Here is a 14893-nt window from a genome sequence, read left to right on the forward strand (position 1 = left end):
GTGAATTATATCCCAATGAAGCTATTTTTGTAAAAATCTGGAAAGACACAGGAATAATAAGCAGAGTCGTAAAAATCAATCAACATACATCAATACTCAAAGAAAGAGCCGGCAATCTTCCTTGATTCTACAGAGGAATAACCAGCAGCCAAAATCACTTTCACATTTCTTATGACTAAAATAAACAAATTGCTACTATAACCAAAAATATGAGGGAAAAAGACATTGTCGAAACACTCAAAGAAAGCAATCTGTCAATGCCGACACTGAATATTGCTTTAATTCCACTGTTTTCACTATTTTAAGACTCTGCTCAGCAAGATTATGATGTTTTCACAAACACAACAGTCACATTGGGGAGTTTCCATCAAACAAGAATCTTTTTAAAAAATTACAAAATATGTATCACAAAAAGAACTATTTTAAACTCAGAAAAAGCATGCAAAGGGCCAGCCCAGTAGTGTAATAGTTAAGTTCACACACTCCACTTTGGTGGCCTGGATTCACAGGTTTGGATCCCAGATGCAGACTTATGCACTTCTCACTGGGCCATGCTGTGGCAGCATCCCACATACAAAATAAAGGAAGATGGGTAGCTCAGCCACAATGTTCCTCAAGCAAAAAGAGGAAGATCAGCAACAGGTGTTAGCTCAGGGCTAGTCTTCCTCACAAAAAAAAAGAAAAGAGAAAGCACACAAGTCTCAGTAACTAGAGAAACAATTAGGTAAAGAAATGATAAATTCTGGTCAGTGGTCATTTCCTTTTCAAGACAGGATTCCAAAGAAAGGTACAAAAGATGAGTGAAAAGTAGGAATACTGAGCTCCTCACATGTGTCTGTGCTGGGTGCTTGTTGGAAAAGAGGCAGGGTGCAAATTTTTCAGTCTGTATTAGAAAAACAAGTTAGTTCATGCAAAGACGGTCCTTTTGAAATCACTTTAAAAGGTAGATGCCGAAATGGAAGGCAGGTGTATGCTCAGAATTTGATCCACCGGAACAGAAATTGATTATACCTATCCTTTCACATCGCTCAGTTCCGGTTGATCAGAAAAACAATTCAGCCGATAAGATACAAAACAAAAACCTATCCTTTAATTTCTATCCTCAGAGATAACTCAAGCATACCCAATGAACCAAACATAACTCACTTTTGGTTTTAAAAGTTAGGACATGTTGAATCCACTGTGACTCAGAGCATGGGTTTCACTTAATTAAAGTTGTTTAAAACCAGGTTTGCTTTAACATGACTACACATCATAAGAAACAGCCCATGAGCATATGGAAAGAATTAGGCAGGAAGGGTACTGGTCTTGGAGTTACAAGTTTAAATCTAATCTTAAATAAATCTCCAGGGACTTCCAAATAAACCAATTCAATCTCTGTTGAAATTAAAGTGTTGCGTTTTAATCTTTACATACCTATCTTAACATTGCAGGTATGTAGTAGGTGTTCAATAAATGCTTTCTGAATTATTACTACTAATAGCTAACATTTAGCAAGCACTTACTAAATACTTTATATGCATTGTATCATTTAATCATCACAACCTTATAAAGGAGTTTTTCATATTATCTGCACATCACAAATTCAGAAACTGAGGTTTAGAGAGACTAGTAATGTGCCCATGTGACTCAACTGCTGGGTGGCAGAGAGGACTGTGGGGCCCGAGGTTCTTAATCAGTGTGCCCTGCTGCCTCTCTGAACCCAGCTGGGGACCTGGCAAAGTCATGACGGTCATCAATGAACACATGAGGCGCTTCCATTTAATGTTTGTTTTATCGCTCGCCTTTCCCACCACCTGTCTCCCCGGGAAGCACTGACAGTAAAAACCTTGAGATCCGTCTTACTCAAAGTGTGGTCTGTAGACCCGGAGCACAGGCATCACCCCGAAGCTTGCTGGAAATGCAGAATCTTGGCCACATCCCAGAAACAGGATGTGCATTTTCACAAGATATCCAGGTGATTCATAGGGACAGTAGTTTGAAAGGCAGTGGTTTCGACCAGCTCCAAAATGATACTTATTTTAATGACAGGAGGGAAGAAGGTCTGAGAAGGAAAATATCACAGAAGTGTTATACTCGGGGAGAACAAAACCAGCTTGCTGTGGCTGTATCAGGACCTTAATTCACCTGGATAATGGCACACAGATATTTATAAAGGACCTATAAAGATCCCTAGGGAACTGATGATGGAGGCAACGTCTGAATCCATAGGGAGTATATCATTAGTTCCACTACCTTCTAAAAATTTCCAAACCTGTGACTTTAGAAGTACTATCAGCTAGCAAATAAAAATACATTTAGGAGCCAGCCCTGATGGCCTAGTGGTTAAAGTTTGGTGTGCTCTGCTTCAGTGGCCAGGGTTCAGTTCCTGGGCACAAAACCACACCACTAGCTGTCAGTAGCCACACCGTGGCAGCAGCTCACATGGAAGAAATAGAAGGCCTACAACTGGAATATATAACTAGGTACTAGGGCTTTGGGGAAGGGGAAAAAAAAAAGAGAGGAAGATTAGCAAAAGATGTTAGATCATGGTGAATCTTCCCCAGCAAAAAAAAAAAAAAAAAAAAAAATTATGTATAAAAAAATACATTGTCTTTGGCAAATACTGAATGATTCATCAGGCAAAGAGTTGAGCTGTGCCGTGGACTGATAATACTCAAGAGCTGTATGATATTACCATCTTCATTCACCACCCAGGAGGCACATCTTATGGAGGTAAATTTATCCTTTTTAATATTAACACATTTTTTGAGCACAAGTCAACTTAAATTTGAGTTTAAACTTGATATAATTTGAATTATTTCAATATGGTTTATGATTTTCTCTTTATGTGGCACACCTCTATTTTTAGACAGAAAGTGGCCTATATTTGTAGCCAAGTACAGGACAGTAACTGTCCTCTCACAAGAGGTATGAGGATGTTGGGCTATGAGTCAGAGTCCAAAGAAGCACCTGATGAATGTAATTGTTACTCAATATTTCTTACCTGTTTAAACAGAGTTATAAAACCCCAATAACTTCACATATAAAAGCTATCCACATAACTAAAAGTGGTCTTAGTAGGTGAGGTGTATATTTGACTTTTTTCTTTACTCCCAGTTTTAAAATAAAAAATACAGTATATTTATCTCCTAGTCACAAATCTATACTTCCCGAAGCTAAGAAGTGGACATTCTTTCTCTTCAGTTTTATCCTTTTTGTCGTTTGAAATCTACCAGGCAGTTTCTTTTCCTTAAAACCTTCAACTATACACTCTCGACACTTTCTACTTCCTCCCTGTCTTCATCTAGGGAGAACTAGAACACTCAGAATGGATTTTTTGCTAATTAATCATCCAGATATGCAAGACAGCCCTCCTTCAACCACAGTGGATCTATAGAAAGAACTGCTTTTAATTCTCAACCCACTTAGTCTGTTACTGTCATGAATCATCCTCCGGATTCATCAGAGATTTTTTAATAAATTACATCAATAACCCATGGTTTTACAATAAAGGAAAAGGAGGGAGGTGACCATGCTCAAAGTCAGAGGGCAAGTGGGAGCAGAGAAGAGTTGAGGGCAGTGGGGCCCCCGAGGATTCTGACTCAGAACCGAGTCCAGAGGCCACAACAACAGGGAGGCACATATTAACTACGAAGGAGCACTGAGGGAGTAACCCACAGGCCTGAGTCAGCCTAGGATGGGGATTCAGGGGTCCCCAGGAATCCCAGAAGAGCATCAAATGCATGAGTTTCCCGCAACAGACTCAAATTCCCAATCTGAATGAGAGCCAGGACTGAATTGTATTAAAAACTTATAACAATTGTGCTAACCCAACCTCACTGCTGGTGGCATTGTTAATGAATACGCCACTTTCAGACATAATTTAGACATGAGTTTGTAGAGCCTCAAAAACATGTATTCCCTTGGATTTGGTAACCACACTCTAAAAATATGGAGAAAGGGACATACAGAAGGTTGTTCACTGCCAAGGACAAACGTAGACATCTGCATTTAGGTTTAAACACACTCACAAGTACAGGCCAGGGTTGCCTGGATTGACAGGTATTTTGGGAGAAAGCCCTGGAAATCCGGGATGAACCAACTTCACTTTGGGGCTTCTTGGGATGGAGTAGCGTGGACGGTGGGAGCACACCCAGCAGTCAGCAGAGCTGGGTCTGCTCCTGGTTCTCCCTTCTGCAGACTGTGCCAGTTACTGCAGTACCTTAAGCTTGACCTCCTCACCTGTAGACTGAAGACACCACATTTCCTTCATTCTAAGATGTCCTTTCTCTGCTCCTTCCCCCAAAACACACACATTTTAACTTTTCTGAAGCTGGCATGAGACTATTCCATGTTATGTCTGCATTTAATGTGATGGTATTTTCCTTCCTCTATTTTCCCTGAAAAGCTGAAATTTAATTGATGGTGCATCTCGCCATTAACAGTGTCTTAGAATCAAGGAAATACAATAGTAATACTGACCCCATTATTGTTGTGAAGATTAAATTGGATAACATATATAAGGCACTAAGGTACTTTGTCATATTGCCTTGAAAATAGTAACTGCCCCCCCAAAATGGCACATGTTACTATTATTAATTTCTAAGAGCAGATGCCCTCTTGGGCTGCATTGTCAGAAGAACAGTATCCAGAAAAGCAGTCAATGATCCTAGCCTGCCTGTCAGTCTACACTGGAAGTGCTGTGTTCATTCTGCGGGCCACAGAACAACAAAGGCACACCGTGGACAGTCAGAGAATAGAGCCAGGTTGGAGAAGTCTGAAAAACATGATATAACCAGAAACGGTTGGAAGAATCTGGAGTTTTTAGGCTGAACAAAAATGAGATGCCTCTCACACATACCAAGACCTACGGGTGGAGCAGATGTTTCCTCTGCAGTTCCAGGGGACAGAGCTGGAAGACAAGGCTGGCTACTCTAGAGAGGCCCACGTCGCTTCAGCATAAAGAAGAACGTTCTAACACTTTGAGCTCTCTAGGAATAAAGAGCCCTAGGAAATGGAGAGCTTCCTAAAACAGGAAGTGTGCCTGGATGGCCCCCTGTCAGCACTCTCCAGAAAAGCCTCGTTCTTGGTCTCAGAGGCTACAACCTGTGTCCACTCTAACTCTAGAACTCCACGCCTGCCTCTTCCTCCTCCAGACCTAGACCAGACCTCTGGGACCACTCCCAGCAGAAGTGGCGCCGCTCGGCCTCCACCAGCACGGGCTCCACCGTCTAGAGAAAAGCTACTACAACACTGGGAAAAAGTGAAAGGAGAAGAAGATGGATTCACTGGGGTGTCTGGTATTGTAACAAATCACGTGGGAGGCAAGGACTCCATTTGGATGGAGAAGACAAATTCAAACTCAGGTAGCAAGAGGCAGCATCTCCCAGAACCACGGAGTGGAGAAGTATGAATCTAGCCCTCAGAGTCGGCACCTTGTAAGTACTGAGACTCTCAGAAAATACTACCAGTGCCTGACCTACTCCAGGTAGACTGTTTCAGTTGGGCCCTAATGAGCCCATTTAAGATGCGGACCAGTTTTATGAATTACAGCAAACTCTTGGTGAGACCCACATTCTTTCCTTCAGATGCGGGCCCAGCTCCCTTATTGCCCCAGTTACATACTTTTTCTTAAATTAACCCTCTATCCATGCTTTAAGGAAAAACCCCATCCATACTCTTTGAAAGATTGCTAAGATCTCACATTAAAACAGAAGCATAACTTCAGACTATCTCTTCTTATCAACATTTATTTGAACACTGGGTTTAAGCTTACTGTGAACTCAGTGATTCAACTACATTGTCATGTTACAATCATTTTATCTAAATCTCTCTGAGCAAAGGCAGTGGGTATCAAGCTTGCCCAACAAATAAGCACCTTGCTTACATCAGGTGATTAGTGGATGCTTTTACCAGGTGAAATGAATGGCACAATAAACAACTGAAAGGCCTTCACAGTCTTATTCCCCAGATGACGCTACTTTTGGTCCAAGAGGTTGTGGCTTTTAGGTCATCTGCCTCAGCACTCAGTCAACGTTTACATACATATCTTTTGTCCAAAGACATTTCTCATAACTGATACCTCTGTAAAACCAGGTATAGGTAGGAATCCATGTGAGGTAAGATCAAAATTCTCTCTTCCATCGTATTGAGCAATTACCACGTCAGGTACTGGGATGGGGTTTAGGAGCACAAAGGTCAACAGCTCTGTCAAGGGCTCATAGTCCAGGAGGAGGAGACAGGCTTTTAACAGCTAATTCTCAGAGTGTGAGGAGAAGTGCAGTGGGAGCCCAGAGGAGGAAGAGCTCAATCTGGGGGTTGGGGGAGGTTACTGCTGGGGAGGTACACTGTAAAGAAGTCTTGAAGACCAGATAGGAGTTCACTGAGCATACTCGAAAGAAAGCACATTCCAGGAAAAAGTAACAGTTACAGTATGTTGGACTATGTAATCTGCAGAACAATAAAAAATAACCCTGCACGTTTGAGCAAGAGAGCAAGGCAGGGTGAGGGCCATGATAATGGTTTTCAGACATCTGGGGGTCTATCTGATTAGGGGTTTGCTTCTCCATGGAGAAGGTGACTTATGAGAATCAAGGGCAGGGAGATATCGACAAGAGTGTACATTTCAGTTTAACATGTATAAGAACATTCTGAAAAATAGAACTATTAACAAGAAAACTGGTTGAGAAGGAAAGTTTACATTATAATTATATAATTTTGGGGTCAGTTTGGGCTCTAATTCTAGCTTAACCCTTGGTAAGCACCTAATATATAGTAGTTATATTGCTATATATAGCCTACAACAATCTCATATTAATGGGTATGTACTCCCGTATAGTTTTTTAATTTAAATATTGAATATTTTTATTTGAATCTGGAATATGACAACTCCAGAAAACAAAAATAAGCCACTTAATCTAATAAATAAGTGACAACACTGAGTTCACTTGGTCTTAATCTCATACTTTAGGACACTGTTGAGAAGAAAGGGCCCACACAATAACCAGGCCATGTTCGTCTAAGTGGTCTTTGAGCATCAAATTAAAATTTCCAGCTTTGTCACCTAATGTGTGATTCTATTCATATGTAATGTGCGGATTTGGCAAATCCAGAGAGGCAGAAAGTAGAATAGCGGCCTAGGGCTGCGGGAAGAAAAGATGGAGGGAAGGGAGAGTGGGTAAAGGTTTCATCTGGGTGATGAAAATGTTCTAAAATTACATTATGGTGATGGTTACACAACTCTGTAAATACCCTAAAAACCATTGAATTGTACACTTTAAAGGGCTCAACTTTGTGATATGTAAATTACTCTGTATCAATAAAGCTTTTAAAAAGCAATTCCCAGGGTTCAGAATCAATTGCTATCTCGTCCTTGTGGCTGCTCTCTTCCAGAATAAACATGGAAACCAGATGTGCTTTAAACAAGCCTGTACCCAAGAACAAAATGTTCCAACAACAATGACGAGTCTAAAGACCACGTCTGTGAAGTTGGTAAGTTTTCCTTGGAAGCAGTAAAGGGCCTTCAGCCTCTTTCTCAAATGTCATTAGGTACGAACTGAATACTATTAGTTTTTTATTTTTACCAACACAGGAAAAACAGAAACATAATTTCATTCATCATTACTAAAACGTTTTTAAATGGACGGAATGGAAAATACAAATAGTAGCAACGAACGAGTCAAAAGACATCAAAAGGCTCCAACTGAGCGTATTAGAACTTTGTGGCCTTGGGGACTCCATCATTCTGGGCTTCATCCGTAAAATGAGGAGGGGGAAGAATACGGTCAGCTGCTCTAAAATTCTCTTCCATCTTCATTATTCCAGTTCAATCATCTCTTCTAAGAACTGTCTCAGTATGCTGACTTGTCCTTTTGGAAACATCATCAACTTCTCTTAGAACAAGGAAGCGTTATCAAGACACGCTGAAATCCATGAAAGTGTCTTTCCTGGTCTGACATTTCAAGGATTTAAGTGAGCCTTCTCCCCTCATCCCTTATTAAATAAACTATCTATCTTATAACTTGATGAGCTATAACATCTGACTAAAATTTTACCCCTCATGTATAAAAATCAAAAGGCAGTTTCTTAAATTAATGCGTAAATGCAGCAAAATAATTGTTTTTCAAAGTAAAACTATTCTCTCCTTTATAAAAATTGATCTTGTCTCAACTCTAACCTAATCTGTTTTAATTTGTAATATGAAAATAATAAATTCTTCTTAAAGAAATTTTAAATTTACAAACTGTTTGAGGAAATTAAAATCATTCTTAGAACCACCACCTTAGATTGCGGATATGTTAATTTACTATTAAATTTTGGTATATCTTGTTCTCATTTTATTTCTCTTCATGAGTCATTTTTATTTTTTCAAATACATATAAAGTAATCATGTTTAAAAATATTAATATGCAGGGGCTGGCCCCATGGCCAAGTGGTTAAGTTCATGCGCTCCGCTTCGGCGACCCAGGGTTTCGCGGGTTCGGATCCTGGGCGCAGACATGGCACCACTCATCAGGCCACGCTGAGACGGTGTCCCACATAGCACAACCAGAGGCACTCACAACTAGAATATACAACTATGTACGGGGCAGGGGAGGGGGAAGAGGCGGAGGAGAAGAAGAAGAAGAAAGAAGATTGGTAACAGATGTTAGCTCAGGTGCCAATCTTCAAAAACAAAATTAATATGCAGAAAAGTATAAGGAGAAAATATAAGCTACCAGAAATTCCCACCTTCAAAATAATCCATCAACTCTTATTAACTTAAGGTGACCATCCTTCCTGCTGGCTCCCTAAATATAACACACACAGAGATAGATATATTTTAAACGTGGCAAAGCATCTGATGTACAAATAGTTTGATATCCAGTGTTTTAACTTCTAGGTCTATCATGACCATTTCCTCCTATAACAACTTTTCATAAATAAAGTTGTAATAGTTGCATAATGGCCCATCATATAATTTTCTTCTACTATGATACGTTTTATTTCCAACTTTTCACAAAAAATTATGCTTCGGCTAGTATTTTTCTATTTAAGGCTTTTACACTCCTGCTTGAACAATTCCAACCTATTGCCCTATTCCTTCTGTGATTTCTTTTATTGGTTGTAGGAAGAGAAAGTGCTTCCCCATCCAAAGATCAGAATTTATATTGACTTTTTTCTTTCCTTTTTTTTCTAACTTAGCTCCTTAATCTATGGGCTAGATTTTTATATATAGTTAAAGATTCCAAACTTCTGTATAGAACTCACGTGTTTAGGTTTTGACCAAATCTAGAATAAGCTATTTACCCAACATTTTCAAATGTACATTTATGTTTTTAAAGGAAATACATGTCTCATATTCTTGGCCTTCCACTAAGCCTCAAGAAGCCTTCAGGACTGACGAAAGACCCAGAATTCTGATTATCAGCAGGAAATCACACTGGGCAAGAATGAAGAGGACACTCACACAGGCCAAATTAAAGCTAAACAATGAGAAGGTGCAAGTTCTTAGCCTTAGTGGTTTCATTATTTTAGCCTTAAAAAGTCTCAAAAGTTCCAAGATGAGCTTATGCAATCAAAAGACAGCTTTTAATGCTGTGAGCTTATTTTCCACTGGTCTTGTTTACTGACCATAGGCAACCTCTATATCCTGCCATTGGTCACCAGGTTCTTGCCATTGGTCACGAGCAGAACAGGTGAGACAGCACAGCACAAATTCACTCCCCACCCAGTAGAAAAAGAACACAAAGGACATGCCTTATTGGTTGACAGTGGGTCAACAGAAGCATCTTTCAGTATGAAGAGCAGCACAGACATCAGTGTTTACATGGTTGCTTCTCATTCATAATAAATATTGGATTATATTGCCCAAGAACATCAACTTACCATATCAATTTTCCCACCACAGCACCCCTCTGAGGCACAATACTGTTCATGCTGCTTCCTAGCTGCTAGGACTTGGGACAAATTACAAAACCTTCCTGGGACAGTTTCCCCCACAGTAAATTGGGGGTAATAAAGACAACCGACCTTTTAGGGTTGTTGCGAGGATTAAATAAGAGGCTTAGAATAGGGACAGCCCTTAGGAAATGCTTCTTGAGTGTTAGGTATTATTATTATTATTATTATTATTATTATTTCTACTACCTCTACTACTCCTGCCATGACTACTATTACCATCACCCCCAGAAATGCCAGAAGGTCAAACTTAAATTGGGTTCTTCAGATGGAAAGACGGGACTGGGGAGGTCTGTGGTCAGATCCGCCTGGGAGTAAAATCCGTGCTCAGCCTCTGCAATCCCTTTGGGAAGTTAGTATTTACTGTCATTACTAACAGTGAATTTCTGGGGTGGGTGACATCATAGACTACTCCCCTTTCTGTCCCCACTTTCTGATACATAATCACAAGACCCATGCTCATCGGCGCCGTCAGTGAGCACGTTAAGTGCAGGAAGAACCCGGGGGGATGGATAGGCATGAAAAAGCAGGGGTGGCACTGTTCACGGTAGCCATTACATGAATCTGCAAAGGCCAGAAACTGCAGATCGAGTCGACACCTCCCAAAACAGGCACCGCGAAGACCAAGACTATGAACCAGAACGAACAATCTGGGGTGTGAAGGGGACTGGCCAACAGGTGAAAAATTTTCAAGGTTCAGCAGCCAGAAAACCCACTTTTAACATCACAATTACTCCTAGTTCTTCATTTCTTTCCTCACAGTCCTGATCTTCTACTGCCATTTAATTTTCCCGATGTTTCGGGTGGGCCAGTTCATGCTGAAATAGTTTGCCTAAGGACTTGTCTCCAACTTTGAAACTCAGGTTCACTTTAAAAGAAAAAAAGAATCACATGCTTCTGGATCATCAGCTAGGTTCTTAAGCCATCTGGATAGCATGGAAAGCATGTTGGATAAAAATTAATCAGCTCAAAGCTTAACTCAAAATTAGATGGTATGGAATGAGAAAAATGCTTGTCCCTACTTGGTTTTAGCCAAAAGGCAGAGATGCAACAAAACTAAACCAGTCCAGCAAGATGAGAACGAGAACCGCAATGCCACGTGTTCCAAAGCGAGACTCAGGAATAAGACTTATCCCAAAATTACAGATTTTGAGCACGCTACTGTACAGTCTTCTTTTTCTCCCCAGGTTTGGAGGAAATTTATTTTAATAAATGTTCTCGGGAAAATCCTAAATCCTGGTTTTTAGGGACTTTCCCCTCTTATTCTATCCTCCGCCACATCATTTATCTCTGTTTCTAATCCATGGTATTTTGTTTTGTTGCCATCTCTTGAAGAAAAGGCTGTGAAGTACTTGGGAACACAGAAACTGAGATCTACCAGACGTAAACGGGCTTTATGTGGGCTTTTTAAGACTTTGATCTGTGCCAATTAAACACAAACAAGTAATCAATGAGTAAGACGTGTTGACACTGTTCTTTAAAATCCCCAGGCAGCTATAATCAGATTGACAAAAGCGTTCCTCTAAATTTTAAATTAACAGCATTTAGTAATTGATAATAGCACATATATATTTGGTAATAGCATATATTAAGCAAGTCATAGGACCCTTTGCTTTTTCCTGGAAAGCTGAAATGACCTCATGGATTTGCTGTTAAAGAAAACATTTGCATAGACGGGGCAGTAACACAGCTGTACAACTGTGGGGGGATAAAGTAGTCAAATTCGTAAGCCTGAACGGCAGGCAGCCATAACTTCACAACTTCAGCCTCAGCCACAGAGATGGGAACCCAGATCCTTAAAGTTTAGCAAATCACCTCAAAGATTTTTTTTTTTAACTACCTATTTCTGTCTCCTTTCTCCCTCAGTTCTATTTTTTTAAACAGAGGGCGAGAAAAGATTCTTTCCGAAACATTGTATTTCTGGGCAGGAAAAAAAAAAGAGGAGAATCAAATGGCAACAACAGAAGCATATTAGCATATTTTAAAACACTAGTATGTTCCCTTGAACTGAAGCACCCTTAAAGTAACATAAAAGCAAGAATATTTCATAAAGTGTTGCAAACATCAAAACATCAAATTGAACTACTATTCTTAGGGAACAACTTAGCGCTGAATTGCCTTGGTGACAAATTAACAAAAGTAAAATTGTTCTCTAGATCTTTAGGTTATGAAATTAAGGAAGATATTCTCTAGTTAATTTTATTGACTTAATTTCATCTTATTACTATTAGCCATACTTTTATGTTTTACAAGGTACACTCCGTTTTTACAGTCATATTTACTCCTAGCGTGATCTCAGATTTTGAGGAATCGCTTAAGAATAAAAACAGTGACGACTAAGGAGGGGATTCAGTTCAGTTGGATCCACTTGCCCCTCTGCCCACATCAATTGTGATGCAGGCATTTTATGAGACATTCTAGAAAAATGCCAGACTTTTCGAAAATGAAAATGACATTCTGGTTCATCGTAGCTGTAAGGAGTAGGCCCAAGAGAAAACCGTGCACGAGGCGAGCACGCACGAGTGTGAGGGACAACACCACTAGCTGGAGGGCAACACACGGCTGCCTAATGTCCAAAAAGTCCAAAACCACCTGGGTATAAAATCAGAGTTACGCCTAGAAGATTCAGTGGGAGGACAGAGAGAAAGTAATTCTGAAGAAGGAACTGAAAATGCTTACAAGCAAGTACAAATCTCTAAACACAAATCCAACACATTTCTGCTTGGCTTCCACTGGCATGTAACATTGTCAAACAGTGCATATATTATAAAGAGAATCATAACCCCCCAAACCTCGATAGGATCAACGAACTCGCATTATTTTCTAAAAGAATGCAGCAACAGAACAAATGCAATGCCGACTGTCATATCATCGCCCCGCGAGCACAGAAAGGAAATCTGACACATGCAGCAGAAAGTTCAAAATGTCATTTACTAACCTGGAGCCCCTGGGAAAGGAGTCGCTTCATATTGCTTTAAAGAAAGAATCCTCGCTATGAAACTAATCTCCAAAGCAGCTGATAGCCGAGAGGGGGGGAGAAAGTGACTACCCTGAGAACGCACAGACACAGGGAAAGCAGTCTGTTCCCAAGCCCCGTCTTTGGCCGGCTCCCTAAAGGCAACTCAAGTCATGGCCAAGCCCACAAAGCACTTGAGCCTATAAGCTGTAGTAATGAACTTGAAACCACTCCCCGTATGTTAAATAGACACTGGGCTGCTGTGAGAAATAAAACCCACAGACAGAATGACCTAAGGCTTCAGGCTTCATTTTTGTACTTGCTACCCAAGAAAACTATAACACACAATCTTAAACAGAACTCGCGCTCCCTTCTCTCCCCCGAGACACTGTATTACAGTGACATTCATTTTAAACAAGAGGAATACAGCCTGCCCTCCATCAGGGCCACAAGATGTTTTATACTGTTTTATAAAACTAACCTGGTGCCCCTGTGAAAGTAGTCGCTTCATTTTATATTGTTTTAAGCTGTTGTCTGAGTTGCGTGGTGCTGGTGGACATCCAGCACAGCAATTTCACATTGCCTAAGAAGGACACATGAAATTATTGTTTCTTAGAATCAAAGTCACATACTACCACTATTCTCAGATTTTTTTCTTTGGATAGCATTAAATAAGCCTAAAACCTCCCTCATCAATAAAGTCTAAAAATTAATTTACATTCAAGGGGGAAATTGATCAAAGAATTCTTTAACTTCTGATTCTGACTTGGTGTACATATATCTGAAAATCACTCATAATTCAGTTTCACCATCTATATTTAGGTTATATTTGTAAGGTAAAGATTTTTTTGTCATTTTGTAGTGTTTTATAGTTTAAAATGGAACTTAATATGACTCAGTATGGTTTCAAAGTAAGAAATTTATTTTTCATTCTAGAAAAATGTATTTAATAATTTCCCTAAAGCATTGATATCCAAAAACAGTCAATAATGTTCCAGCAAACTGCTTAAGAAAGAATAAGAACCCGTGCTCTGCTTTTTAACGTAGTGTGTTCCCAGTATACCCATTTTTTTCCTAGTTTTCAACTCCAAAAGCAGTTTCAATTCTAATGGCTTGTTTCCATGATTTCTATTTTATTTAAATAAGACATAATGGTCAAGGTTATCTAACTATTGTTTCTTCTAAGCCATAAAATCAAACCAAATATTCCAAGGAAAACTTGACTCCCTTGTTGCTGAATAGATTTATGTGTATTTCTGGTAAAATTCAAGTTACTCAAAACTGATGAAACAGAAGTCACTAGCTTATTAGCTCAACAAGATCAGACATGAAAAACCTGGAGACTCCCTCCTGCCTCCCCACCCACGCCCAGGTCAGGGCGCCACAGTTTACCATGGGGTCACTTTAGAATGAGGGGGGCAAGACAGTCACCTATGTCAGTGAGAAAACTAGCGTCAAGGCATGTGGCTCACGCCTTAAAAAGGAGCCAGTACCCCACCTGGTGGCAAAACCAAGAAAAGTCTGGAAGAGTTAAACCTCAGGCAATATTACTATGTACCTTGATGTTGGAAGTAAAATAAAAAGGAAGAGAAGGATCAGTTACAAGAGCACACAAATGTCACATACAATGTGTGGTAAGGATCATGAAAAATTCTTTCCCACAAGAGCAAAATATTCCTAGAGGATAAGAGAATGCTTATCCAAAAATAAAGTAATTACATTCCAAACCATCTCTTTTATGTAGATCTGGCTTGCAAACATATCTGATGATTTGCATTCTCAGAGAAATCCTCTGATAAATAGTATTGATCTCTCCTTTACCCAAAGAGCTGCAAGAAAAATTCCTGCGAGGTCAACATAATCTCTGAAATGGAAAAAATACAGATAAATCCCCAATTCAACTAGCTGACTACTGGTGGGACGATGTCTCCAGCATTCTGTTAAAAGGCTGTATCCCCAAGATTCTTCCTACCTTTCTGTTAAAAAAGCATTTCCTTTTGTCTCATATAAATTATT

At 39.8% G+C, this 14893-nt stretch overlaps 1 protein-coding gene across 5 annotated transcripts in view; it reads right to left on the reverse strand.

Moving 5' to 3' along the window:
* PLD1 (phospholipase D1) overlaps positions 1 to 14893 on the reverse strand; it is a 201844-nt gene that overhangs the window by 146832 nt on the left and 40119 nt on the right. For 2 of the 5 annotated variants that reach the window (XM_008512878.2, XM_008512877.2), the window contains exon 1: positions 12860 to 13064. The exons of the other annotated variants lie outside the window; for them this stretch is intronic. The gene's annotated coding sequence lies outside the window, so the exon portion shown is untranslated. Of the gene's footprint in view, positions 1 to 12859; positions 13065 to 14893 lie in introns of those variants that run through there. 5 annotated transcript variants of the gene reach the window in all.

The sequence above is a fragment of the Equus przewalskii genome, chromosome 18, assembly GCF_037783145.1.
Source record: "Equus przewalskii isolate Varuska chromosome 18, EquPr2, whole genome shotgun sequence".
Taxonomy (NCBI): domain Eukaryota; kingdom Metazoa; phylum Chordata; class Mammalia; order Perissodactyla; family Equidae; genus Equus; species Equus przewalskii.